Genomic DNA, 14,017 nt, shown 5'->3' on the forward strand with positions numbered 1-14,017 from the left:
AGAACCTTTAGTTACAGTTGAAAACATCTTCTTTGGGGCTGTCATAGTCCCATAGTGCCCAGCCATAACTAGAGTTTTGGGAGGTTGTGTGGGCATGAACAAAGGGCAGGAAGCTAATGTCTTAGTTGCACTGGGGTAGGTATCTCCACCAGAGTTACCCTTTCAGAGAAGAGGTCAGATATACACACACAACATGTGAGGGTTTAAGTACTGTGCTGGGGGGTATTCCAGAAAGCGGGTTCAACAAACTGTGAACCTAACCCTGAACTTTGAGTTGATTTACTCTAAAATCACTCAATTTAAAATCGGAAACTCCGACTTTTCGGTTCCAGAAAAGCTGATTTTAATTTGTTAAATCAACTCGGAGTACGTCCACTGAGTTAAACGTGGGCATGAGAACTATTGAAAGCCAACATCAATGGAGCTCCTATACTAGGATTCACTATAGCACCTGCCGACAAAAAACGTTATCCTACTTCACAACACTTCAGATGGAAGTGTTAATATGTGTTTATGGTGAATCTGAGCACATATTCCGGAAAAAAGCAATATGGCTGTAGCAGCATGGGAGACAATTGCTGGCCGAGTCAATGCATACATTTGAATGCAGTAGCCAGTCCATACATTGAACATTTAACCACACTGTCTGTTAATATTACAGGTGAAAAAGTGGTGGACTTAAAATAGCATGTTCAATGTTATATTAAATATAAAAACATATTACGAACAGGTAAGGCATATTTTGCTTAGGCCTATAAGTTTGTGATTGTAACCTATACGTCACCTTGGTTTTAATCATTTTTCAACATGATACAAAGTAAATATCAGTTGGTGCCTATTTCAACTTGTAGTAGCCGTAACCCCCAACAGAATGCTTTTTACCATGATGATGATGATTATGATGAAGAGACGTTTACTGCTGCCGCAGAGATGGATGCAGAGATGCCTAACTATGGTAGTTCTCTCCCCATGTAGCCTACTTTTATTTACAGGCTTGTGTGGAATTTTCAGTTACACTGAAAAGATGAGAATAATGAATAGAAAATGATTTGCACATTCTGATCCTGTTGAACAGAGCATGGATGCTGTACACAGATGTTCATTTAATGGCAGGTGAATTCTGCATGAGGAACTGTGGAATTTAATGTAATCTCATGTATTCCCAGTTACCAGTAAAGGAGTTTTACAAACTGTATCTCATGAAGCAAGTGCCAAAAACTGACCAAGAGATGGTGTACTTAAGGCAGAAGAATAAAGGCTGATCTTGTCCCCACCTCTCATAGGCTAAAATCTGGAGTTACTGGATGGAGTCTCAACTTGATGGCTCTCACACCTCATTGTGTAACCTACTGTAGCATTCCTAGTCATATGTTGATAAGGGTCAAGATTGTGGTGTGATTGGTTGTTCTTGGGTATAAAACGAATTGTGAAGCATTGTTCTGTGGATTCTTAATCTCCTGAGACCTTCTCCTCTGGCTTGTCCTACTCCTCCTTCCTCACCTCTTGCTTTCTATCTCTGGCTTACAATAATCATGGTAGAGTAGGTAAGAGTTAACCTTCATTTTGTAATATGTTTGCCTTGTAATTGATTTCATTCATTTGCAATGTCATTAAATGTTTATTTTATTTAACCTTACTTTGACCATTCTTGCTCTGATTTAACCCATAGAGTCAAATAACTGTAATTCAGAATCAGAAAGGGTTTTAATCACCATGAAAGTTTGCACAGACAAGGACTTTACTTTGGCAGGAAGGTGCATACATTAAACATATAGGAATCTTAAAAACTTGTATGTGTACATAGTCCAGCAAATACTAAGTGGATTTAGAATTAAAATAAAATATACAATAAACTATAAAGTAGCCATAATTTACAATATAAAAATACAAAAAATACAAATATTGTAATATACTGCAAATTGCAATGTGTTTAAACTCATTGAAGTCAGTGTGAGCCCTTGGCCTTGTTAAAGATGCAAACAGTGGATGGGAAGAAACTGTTTTTGTGGCGTGTGGTATTGGTCCTGATGGACCGCAGCCTTCTGCCGGAGGGGAGTGGCTGAAACAGAGTGTGTCCAGGGTGGGAGGAGTCGGCCACAATCTTCCTCCAATCTTCCTCGCTGCCTCAGGGTCCTCTAGGTGTTCCTACCATTTTAGCCTCCTTGGTCGATTTCTTGAGGCATGGATATATCGATCCACAAACAGGCGTACGACAGGAACAATGTTTGTACAAATTTAGTCTCCTCGGCCAGTTGTCGTGTCTTTATTTATGCAAATGCAATACAGAAAATACAAGACTATTTTCCAGCATTGGATAGCATAAAGGAAAAAATACAAACATTCAGATGGCTGAGCGGTTAGGGAGTCAGGCTAGTAATCAGAAGGTTGCCGGTTTGATTCTCGGCCGTGCGAAATGATGTTGTGTCCTTGGGCAAGTCCCTGTACTAACTGTAAGTTGCTCTGGATAAGAGCTCCTGCTAAATGACTACATGTAATTAATGCAAACACCCCTTTGGTTATATAATCATTTGCATGAATGTACCAGAGCATTGGCAATTTGTTTAAAATCATGAGAAATAGATACCACAGCTACTGAGAAGAAATGTCATCACCAGCTGCATCACGGGCACTGCACTATCTATAATTCGAGCAATCTGTACGTGTCACTTACATCATCGCGGGCACTGTGCCCTGTCTATAATTCCAGGAATCTATATTTGTGTGTTTCACTGACATCTTAATCACGGGCACTGTGCACTAGTGAACAAAATGTAAAAGAAAGGAATATTACAAAAACACATTCACACTTGTCAATGGACGAGGTACAAACCTCTGCTATGTGTAAGACAATGGAAGATACTGGACATTGAATCTCCACTGTCGCTTGAAACAAAACTGCCCCACTCTCTGCATAGAGCAATTTGTTAATTCTGACATACACACTCACCAACACACACTAACATTTTTTTTTTTTTTTTTTGTATACCCACACATACACACAAAATCACACGCATAATGCAACAGAACGATCCTCAAATGCCTGTGTATCATTTGGACACATGGTGGCTTGTAATTTGAGATTCCTCTTGAGATCTTATAATGTAATATTTGAAATAACCTCTATAGAATGTCAAGGCTGTTGAATTTGATGAGGATGTAACCTGCTCTGTCAGGTGGAGACAGGGAAGGGGAGATAGACGGTCTAAAGAGAGATTGTCATGAAAGTAGGCCACAAAATGTTACAGTATATTGCAGGGTAGAGCTGTTTTTTTTGCTTGGCTTGTGTGAGAAGGAAAATATTGCTATTCTAGTAACTGTATTTGGTCAACAATGAAGGCTCATTTTTGTTTTCTTCTCTTTCCCCAGAACACTCAATTTATCAGGATACTGCTTCCCAGAAAATAATCTACCAATGTAAGTTGATAGGCTAAGATTTATACGGCTAATATATGTTGTTCCTTTGGTTGGTTGAATCTTGGTAGTATGGGAATCTATTGAAATAGATGGTTTGATTTTAGTTGTGCCAAACCACCAAATACATGATCTAACTTGAAAGTCTTGGTTCCTAACCAAAGAACCCAATCTTCACGCTCATAATGCATTTGTCATGAATTTGTTGTTAGTAACCATTAACCCTTGTTAACACAAGAAAGATTTGAGTGGAGCTCTCTCTAAGGACATACAAATAAAAGTTCAGTTATTTACTTTTGATTGGCACATTCTTCTGAGTCTGTCATCCTTCATACAGTAAAATGTGCCAAAACAACATACATGATTGATAAGCTGGCTTAGCAGATTTTCAAGGAACTGCACTGCATCCAGTCCTTCCCTTACAGAGCTGTCCGTCTGAATCTTGTTATGAAAGCTTGTGGCGGCTGTGTTACCGGAAATATCTTTCCAGTGGAGACTTTTATTGGTGTTTTGCCCTTTTTACACAAGGTTATAGCAATGCAATTGGAATGTCCCTGACATATAGATACATATAGATGTATATAGAAACTCACAGATAATGCTTCATATATATGGGGCACATACTACAGCACAGACAGCTTTCAGGAGGACACATTATAGTTTCTACTAAGTAGCCTAAACACATTCTACAGTACCCTGGATGACCGTGAAGAGAATCTTGTGAATGGCAGAAATCTTAATCCATCGCTCCTGTTTTTCATAAATCTATTCCTGTTGCAGATATAAAGATTAAATGCTACAGTCGGACCCAAAACAAATCAAGTGCATCATGATTTTCTTCCTCTGTTGGCTTCCTACAGTTTTCTATGCACAGTAGGCTCCAGAATAGTTTTCTTCACACATGCACCAATACACACACACACACAGACATACAGCCATCTCATCACAGACCCAGACTCCTGCCAGCCATGCTGTTGTGCGGAGATAAGATGCTCCACACATGTGCCCCATCTGAGTAGTAACCTCAACACCCTTAGGATGGCTTCTTTATAAGATGGAGAGTGGACTGGTGTGACCCAAAACTACTCATATTCTATTGTATGATGAAGAGTACTGAAGGAAGATCAGTGTAAAATGTGAATATTTTTGTCAATTGAATGGCTAGCTCAGTAGGAGAAAGTTGACTTGGTTGGTCACTTTTCTTTTTGTTCTACGATGACAGGAGTTTCTGTCTTTTTCAATGTATATCTGTCTGACTGTAAATTCATACAGCATCACATCCTTACTTCCTTCCTTGCTTTCTTCCTGTCATGGGGATTGATATAACACAACTTGATTTAACAGTTCTTGGATTCTGTACATCATTCATCAGACTAACCTTTCCTTCAAACAAAGAGACAAGGATGGGTGTAATATTTTTGTATTGGAACAAGCTCAGCGTGCCCTGTGAATAAAGTCCAAACTGAATTTGTTTGATGCACATGTCTGCTCATATCTGTCTTGACTGTTTACTCCAGGGGAGTATGCTGATTGTTCCCTTTCTTCTGCCTTTCTCGCTCCATTTTCATTACTGTGGATCCCCACATCTTCAGCCAAAACAAAGTTCCTTACTTACACATACAACAAGTTGTTGTTCATTCAGAGATGCTAAGCATCCAAATAGATCCAGATAGTTTGAAGATGATCAAAAACTATCCAAAACACAGTAAACTACGTTGTTTTTCACATAACAGGTCAGCTTTTGATCACTGTGATGTTTAGTCTTGCACTTCTGTGGTCTACCTTGAAAAATAATGTTTCTCCCTGGGTTTAAATAAAATGAAATTACAAATATATCTGCAAGCAGCAATGAGGGGGCAAAGCAGATCAAATGACCCCAAAAAACATTTAGACATCTTCAGAACAAGGTGATGAGTACATATAGCAGGGATATAGGGAGTCAGGTGGCTGAGCGGTTAGGGAGTCGGGCTAGTAATCTGAAGGTTACCGGTTCGATTCCCGGCTCTGCCAAATGACATTGTGTCCTTGGGCAAGGCACTTCACCCTACTTGCCTTGGGGGAATGTCCCTGTACTTACTGTAAGTCGCTCTGGATAAGAGCGTCTGCTAAATGACTAAATGTAAATGTAAATATAGCAAGTGTTGTGTGAATCCATCAAAGATTTGCTGAGAAATGACCCAACTTCCTGTTTAGTGGCTCTGTTGCCTAAATTGAATGGCTTTACTGAACAAACGGTTTCGAAAATCAAAAAAACATGTGACAACTTTTGTGAGGCTTGGTTTGGTTTGGCACTGTACGGCAAATTTGGTGAAGATCTTTCTTTCATGAATTCAAAATGGCGGCCGCATCAATATGGCTGATATCACGTCAAGTTAACATGTCAGATATGGGATCTCCCAAGATATCACGAGACAAAGGAAACACTTAAATAAGGCAAACAACTCAACAGTTATTGGCCAAAACACATTTTTGCTTCCTGCGGCCCCTACCAGTGGTCACATGACACCACGAGTCCAGGTACCAAGTTTGGTGTTGATTTCTCAAACTGTTGTTGAGATATGTACTGTACATTGTATAGAGTACATGCTGTATATCATCTACATCTATCTCACTCTCTTGACTAAAGTTGCCATGACAACAGCTCATTCTACATCACTGACATTTTGATAGATTGACAGAGGGCCATTAGAGTATTATATTAACATCACTTGGGGATTGAGAAGGCTGCCTTGTGAATTTGACCTACTTTGGGACCCTGTCTTGGTGTTATGCTCCTACACTCCATGTCACCACCACTCCCCAAATAGGAAGGGCTCCTTGACCCCTTCCTGTCAAAGCAGGAAGCTGCATTGGTTTACATTTTCACAATAAGGTCATGTTCATATGAATGAATATTTTATAGCCATTGGAACAACCTCTGGCTGTTTAAGGTCAAGCTATGCGTTTGAAAGGGGCTTAATGCTCTAATGCACATCTCTGAATCAACCTTGGTTAAATACAAATGTCAAATACCTGAAAGTATAATTTTCCTCAGACTATAGGGATTTTTTCATTGTCTTCATTAAACTAAGAGTACTTTAATACTAAATTAATACTTAACTAATGGTGTTTACAAGTTGTATTTGACCCAGGTCTAGTTGTTTGTACATGACTGGACAACCTTATGTAGCAGGTTGATTCAGAGATAAACAGTTTTGCAAATGCATGGATGACTCTTATGTCATGTTAACAATGCAATAGACTTTTGGGTTGTTCTAGTTCAGAATGGATGTCATGGTAGTCGTTATCTATCACAGATGGGATATTCTGTACAGTGCATTGTAGTCCTGCCAAAGCACCAAGTACTTAAAAAGTGTCAGTTTAGGCTACAAATGTGGTCTTTCTGCAGTGTATGTGTGTGTTGTGTGTGTGTCACACTGGGTATACACACAAACTCAATCATTTGAGTAAATCTGATTAAGATTATGTGTTTGTCTGTGTACTTGCATGTCAGTGTTTATGCCTGTTTGCTAGGCTTGATGTGCTTGTACTGTACATGTATATACTCATGTGTTCATGTCCATTTTTATGCCTTCGTTTTGTTGTGTTTGCAGACGCGCATGTGTGTGCATGTCACAACCCTGCGTGTCTGTTTATATTAGACTTTCTTATCTGCCCTGGATCTAGAGATAGCGGCCACAGCTGTAGCCCACAACGGTTTGCGCACAGCACTCTGGGACACACAGGAATTGCTGCCTGCATCTTTTTTCTCTGCTCCCCATATAAATAACCTCTGAATATATGCAGAGGATCACACAGTTTTACCAGGAGGAAGCCTGAAAGTAAAATAGCACAAGGCTAGGTTATGGTGCCATGGCTGTCTTATTGAGATGCTCCATTTTGCGGCATAGGATGAGGAAGAAATGCCTTATTGTACGTACAGGGTGCTACTGTTGAATGAAGACATGTGGAGCGAACCCCAAACCAGGAACCTAACTCTATATTAATATATTTTATCTTCTTAATTTTGTTTTGTGACAGATACTTCTTAATAAAAGTAAAATTAATTTACAAATTAGCCATTTCATCAATAAAGCACATTTTCAGCAACTACATTTCCCATTTCTCGTCACATTTGAATTCAGATGCTGATTTACATGTACTGTTTAGCTTAAATATGAATTGTAAAAACTTATAGCAATGGCGGCAAATTTACAGCAATGGCGGCAAACTTACTCTGTCTCTGTGAAAACGGATTAAGGCCGAATTATACTTCTCCGACTCCGTTACGGACAGACGGACGGACGGAGTCGGATGGATTGGTTGAATTTATAGTACTCCGAAGGCTGTGTGTGCTGAAAACACTTAACTGCCAGGAGAGTAGGTGGCGCTGCACTGCTAGGTTATCGAAAAGTCGGAGCAAATTTACAAATTAGCCGTTTCCTCAATAAAATAAGCAAATTTTCAGCAACTACACTGGCCATTTCTCGTCACATTTTAATTCAGATGCTGATTTACATGTACTGTTTAGCTGAAATATTAATTGTAAATTACAGCAATGGCGGTGAAAGGATTCTGTTACATCTTGTTGGTCACGGCAACCACGCCCCCGCCCCTGACGCAAGCGATTCTTAATACAGACCAATCACAGCCAAGAGGTATCCGTAAAATGACGGACGGACGTATAGTCAGGAAAATCAGGAGGTGCACGTAGAGCTCTCCGAGGGGCTCGGAGAGGGCACGGACAGGGAGTTCCCCGTTGGAGAGGGCGTTCCCTGTGTCCGTCTCCGTAAAAACAGAGAAGTATAAATCACAGGCATGTAATTGCTGGCGTTTTGGTGCCATGGATGTAAGATTGGTATCTCCAGGAGGCGGTCATGTGTGTTTGCAACTGATCCAGTTTTGAGCTTGTTGTCATGTTCGACGAAATGTTGACACATTTGCAACACAGTATTCCTACAGAAATACATAGAATTTGTATTGATGACACTATATGGTGTCCAAACTAAACATTTGAACACTGTTGCAAAATTAACCTATTGTATAGCACTTTATCAGTATGGAATAATGACTGTCCAGCAACATTGCATGTACTTTTTCAATCACTTGACAAGCAGAAAGGTTCAATAGTTAGCTGAGCCGTATTATCTTCATCTGATAACTCCAAAGGAACTTTAATCACACATGGAAACACTATTGAGATTGTATGTCAACGTCACACCATTTTATTTAGAGAATTTTGTTTTTTGAGGGCACAGGGAGGTGTGTCCTGCCAGTGGCTCTGTCTCTCAGTGACTTCCTCTCAGCCTTGTGGTCTTCAGAGATTGGCTAAAATGAGTGGGGCATCTATCACAACCGAGGAAAAAGTGGTACATTTATCACTTTGAAAATAGGGCAGAGCCAAGTACTAAAGAAAGAGAGTAGTTTAATTAGGCCAAGGTTAACTTGTGCTAGCCTCAGACACACATAGCATTTTCACCAGTGTTTTGGCAGAAATGATTGGGATTATGTCAACCTTATCCTTAGAGGCTGATGTCCCTTTAGACTATTAGCTAAATGAATTCTTCCTTCCCTCCCTCCCTCCCTCCCTCCCTCCCTCCCTCCCTCCCTCCCTCCCTCCCTCCCTCCCTCCAAATATCTGTGTCCTCAATGTTGCTCATGGGAGTGCTTCAAACGAAAAATAAGGACAATCGAGATAAGTTGTTTGTAACCTGGCAGCAGCAACAGATGCTCTTTAATACTGTACCAATGAAGGGAACGCCTTCTGTACCAATGTGCTGATTGACTTATGTGTCACCCATGTTAGTTTATGTGGGTCTACATGAAATAGGGTTAAATGACTTCAAAACCGATCGTGCAAGTTCCATTACTTCAGACTCCACACAGAGGAGCACATATTGTGTAGTATCCCTTTCAATTTTTTTATCCTCACACTTTTACATCCTCACACTTCTTAAAACACATACATAGCATACATCAGCACCTTTATGTTTTGTGTCCACTTCAGTCAGCACAAGACAAATTCTCCCAAAATCATACATTTACTTTTCCCAAAACATTTGGTGGCATTATTGTATGCATCTTCTCATCAACTTATCATCTTAATTCCTCTTATTGCGACCCTCCTTATTTTCTCTTCCTGTCTCTTCATTTTTCTCCCTATCATTCTAAACCTCTCACTTGTCTTTAGTGGTACACACATGGGTAAACAACATGTGTTGTACATTTTCACACTCCTACCTCCCTTTAGATCTGTCTCATTTTCACCAGCATTGCGCCCCACACATTTTATGTGTTACTCCCCCACCTCTCTATCATTTTCATGGTACCAGTTTCTCTGTTATGTAGTGAGTTTCTTCATATCCTTCATGCACATACACGCCTTCAACTCCACACACTCCACCTCTCACACGCACATGGCGCCATCCCCCTTTACTCACACTTTTTTCCTCACTCACTCCCTCACACACACATGCACACAATCTCTCCATCTTTCTCCTCTGCCACCATGGTCCTCAAAGCTTATAAAACAGATGGGTTCTGAGCTCGGTCACTGAGATGTGTTCTGACAAACTTCTCTGGTTGTGCAGTATTGTTCAGATGTGACTTTGCCCTTCTAGGGCTGTGCTGTTTATCATGACATACACAGTCCTTTTTATCTGCATCTGACAACCCAGAAGCTAGCAGTCAAGAGCAGACAACATAGAGATCCACAGTGTGGATTTGGCACACTAGAGGTTTGTAGTGTGCAACCCATGGGCTTGTTATCTTCACCTGGCAACCAATTGTGTACTGCTCTAGCAGGGCATCTGGATAAGAAACATAGCAAGCGGTACTGTATGTACGGTCAGTTCAACAGTACTTTCAAAGTGCACAGTTGCTGTTCGATCATCTTCAGGTACAACTCTGCGACACCATCATCAGCTTTCTTATGTCTCCGGAAGAGGAAAAACACAAAACGGTTGATGAGCACATTCTGCTGCCTCTGAAGACACTGGATTTGAATCCTACACCTGGAAAGATCAGAGCTGTTCTTACACTGTCCGTGTGCCCCTCTTCTATCGTGAGGGTGAATAAAGAGCAAAACAACTATGGGTGTGAGGCATGGGTAGTTGTGTCCAGAGGCAACACCATTATTTTTCATACTGTACATAGGTCAGTATTTCTGTTTGGAACCTAGCACCCCCCAATGGCTGAAAGGATTTTATTTTCCTGTCCCGGTGGTCGTGGATGAAAGGATGATGATCAAGGACTGGACACCATCCCAAACTCTTCTCCCCATTGGACAAGCAGATGGCAGCTCCCCAGTGCACAAGGGAGGGTTCTTCTGCCCCCATAAGCTCAAAGCAGGGTGTAGACACACACAGAGAAAGACACACAAACACACACAGGGACACTAACATGCAAAGTCTGAAATTAAAGGGGGTTGTGAATGCATTAACATGCATAGACAAGGCCAGGTTACATAAAGTGTATCACAAAGCAACCAGGATCAAGTACTGTCTTCTGGCTTTGTTGTGTTCACCCTTCAGAGAAGGACAAAAAGAGGAGAGGATAATTGTGGTAGATAATCTCAGTCTTGCTGATTCTCCCCTTAGTTACTGAAGTCTACTAAAAAGTACATTCAGACCATATTGACCTCACTTCTCAGTGGCTCATCATAAATAGAAACCTACTAAACCACCCAATCAAAACAATTTTCTACAACTACTGCCTCTGCGTCAGTATGTTTTCATGTGAATATTTGTAATACACAAAACACATTTACAGTTTTTCTCGATTGCTTAAACAAAGTTGTCCACTCTCACATTTTCAAAACAGATAACATTCAGGCTAAAACTGAAGCTCAAAGGCCAAAATGTCTGTTACACTCACAAAACATTTATAACATGTAACAAAAACAAATATTTCCATCAAACACCACAACTTATGGTGACATTTATTATATTCTTTCAAACAAACATTACACAATCGACAACAAAAACCAAAATACAGCTATCAATATGAAATATATGATACAAACTCAGAAATGCTAATAGTGTTCTTAAAAAATTAACCAAAAGAAAATCAACCTTTTTTTTTATACTCAGAACTTTAGATTTAGTCCATTCGTTCCTGACTATTATTCCATAGGTTCTCATCAACATCACACTGGATGTTTTCCCTTGCAATGCACCAAGTGAAATGCTTCCTTGCATGGTGTATTCATCCCTGGCAGTCCTCTTCACCTATTGCCAGGCAACCAGCATTCATTGCCTCCAGGAGGGACATCTGCTCATATGGCCGGTGATCATACACCTTCCATCTCCAAGCAGAGAAGAACTCCTCAGTTGGGTTCAGAAATGGAGAGTATGCAGGGAGGAATTGTATCATCATACGGGGCCATGCTGCAAACCATTCATTCACAAGGCGAGAGTGTTGGAAGGCCACATTGTCCCGAATGATGACATAACAGTCACGCCAGGGCCTCAACAGCCCTCTCTCTTCAGGTGGAGCCAGTCTTTCATTCAGATTCATTCAGTGCATTAAGAAATGTGATGAGGTGTTCTGTATTGTTTGGGACGATAGTTGGTATGTGGCAAAGGACACCATCATTGGAGATGGCAGCACACATGGTCATATTATCGCTCCTTTGACTTGGCACTGTAACAGTGGCCCTGATTGCTGATTGAAGAGTTGTACAAACAAGTTTCACACAGGTGCATTAGAGATTTGTAATTATGCAAGTACTTTCTCTCAGCTGTGAATAGATGTTTTCTTTTTGATCAACACTGTTAACCCAATAGAGTTTGGGGTCTTTCAATTAGATCTGTGGTAACTGTTGTCACCAATAGTGTAAAAATGTGTAAAATAAATTTAAAGGTGTGCAAAACATTTGCAAGAGAAGACTTCTGCTGTGCTAAGAAGGTGATGATGAAGATCAAGTGAATCCCAGTTTCATTAAGCGTGTCTTAGCATGAGAAAACTGTAATTGAACAGGTCTTGAATCAGGCTTGCATACAACAATGTTATATTCAACAATAAAAAATGTTTCATGAATTTATTATAATTTCCTTACCTCATGTTGGGCAACACTAAGGAATGATTCAAATGAACAAAGTATACATACAGTACTAATGTATTAGACGATTCTCTCAACAGACTAACTTAACAGTCTACTACAAATTGTTATTATACAATTGAGCCTAATATTTGTCAATGACAACAGGACAGCATTCGGGGAGTCTTGTGGGTGACTTACAATGAAATACAGTAAGATAACAAACTAACTGTGTTGTGATGGCAACCTGGCCCTGGCTTTCAATAAAGTAGTAAATTACATTTAGTCATTTAACAAACTTGACAATGCCAGTATTGTAGCCAACCAACTGGGTCTTAACACTGTTGTTAAGTTACAGTGGTTGACACCTCTGCGGATGACACATGAAATATTGAATTGCTTAGTAACGTTGGTCGAAAATAGTTACCACAGCTTTGCCTCAAGGTAAAAGTCAGAGTTTGTACTTCAATCTGACCTTGTGATTCCTCAAATGCTTTCATCCTGCACACCTCTTCAACACCCCCATGTTTATTTCATGAGACTACAGAGACTGGAGGCATCTCCTCAGTTTCCGTCTCAAGCATTGCCACAGCAGGGTTCCAGAAAAATGCTTCAAGCCTCCTTTCATTATTATTTTTTTCTGTAGACAAGCAGTGTTTAAACATTACTAGGGAAGTTTTGTGTGGGAGAAAATGAATGATTTACCATTGGCATATACTGTTTTAATCATTCAATCAAGTCTTGCCTTATATGACCTTATTGAATCTTACTTTATAATGCCGATTGTTATCTTCATATTATTGTTTTTCTATCCTAATATAATTATATTGTTTCTTCAGATTACTAAGTGATATTGATTCCCCTTTTTACCAAGTACATGTTTCCCATGTTCTGGCCTGTGACCCGAAAGAAATCTTTCAGTACCGTATATGACATTATATTCAAGGACTGCCCTTTTGTATTCATTAGCCTGAATTTCTGTACACCAGTTGTGTTTTATCTCTGTTTTTCTGTGTTCTCCATAAAAATCTTCTCTCCAATCTTCATGCATCAGAGAGACTTAGCAGCAGTCCATTTCCATGTCTTTATCTAGTCATTATACTTGATTCCTATTCTTGTCTGGTGTTACTCTTTCTCCACTCAGCTGGTAGTATAAACTCCAGAACCTAGCCTGAAATTACACCGTTATTGGAAACAATAAATCTTTGTTACACAAATGCCTTGTACATCCAAGGGCATTTTTCCACATTTGACAATAACACTCTACACTGTTAGTTGTCCAGGAGAAAATGTGTCAAATGGATCACATTTTTCATTGTTATTATCCATTACATCATATAGCTAATGTAACGACTATATTAGCATACCTTGCTAAAGAGAGATTATCAAATTCTTTTTTACACAGAGTCAATAAATATATTGTTGAGTGTACAATCAAATCATTTCTCAATATTATTCATTTACATTGCAATTTGTAACTGTCATGCCACTTTACCAGGGAGGGCACTAGCACAGACAGTCTGGGCAACAGGGAGGAGCGACACTGGCACCTGCTGACCCAATCCTCTTTATTCACCTGCCGGATGC

Source organism: Osmerus mordax, chromosome 1 (assembly GCF_038355195.1).
Source record: "Osmerus mordax isolate fOsmMor3 chromosome 1, fOsmMor3.pri, whole genome shotgun sequence".
Taxonomy (NCBI): domain Eukaryota; kingdom Metazoa; phylum Chordata; class Actinopteri; order Osmeriformes; family Osmeridae; genus Osmerus; species Osmerus mordax.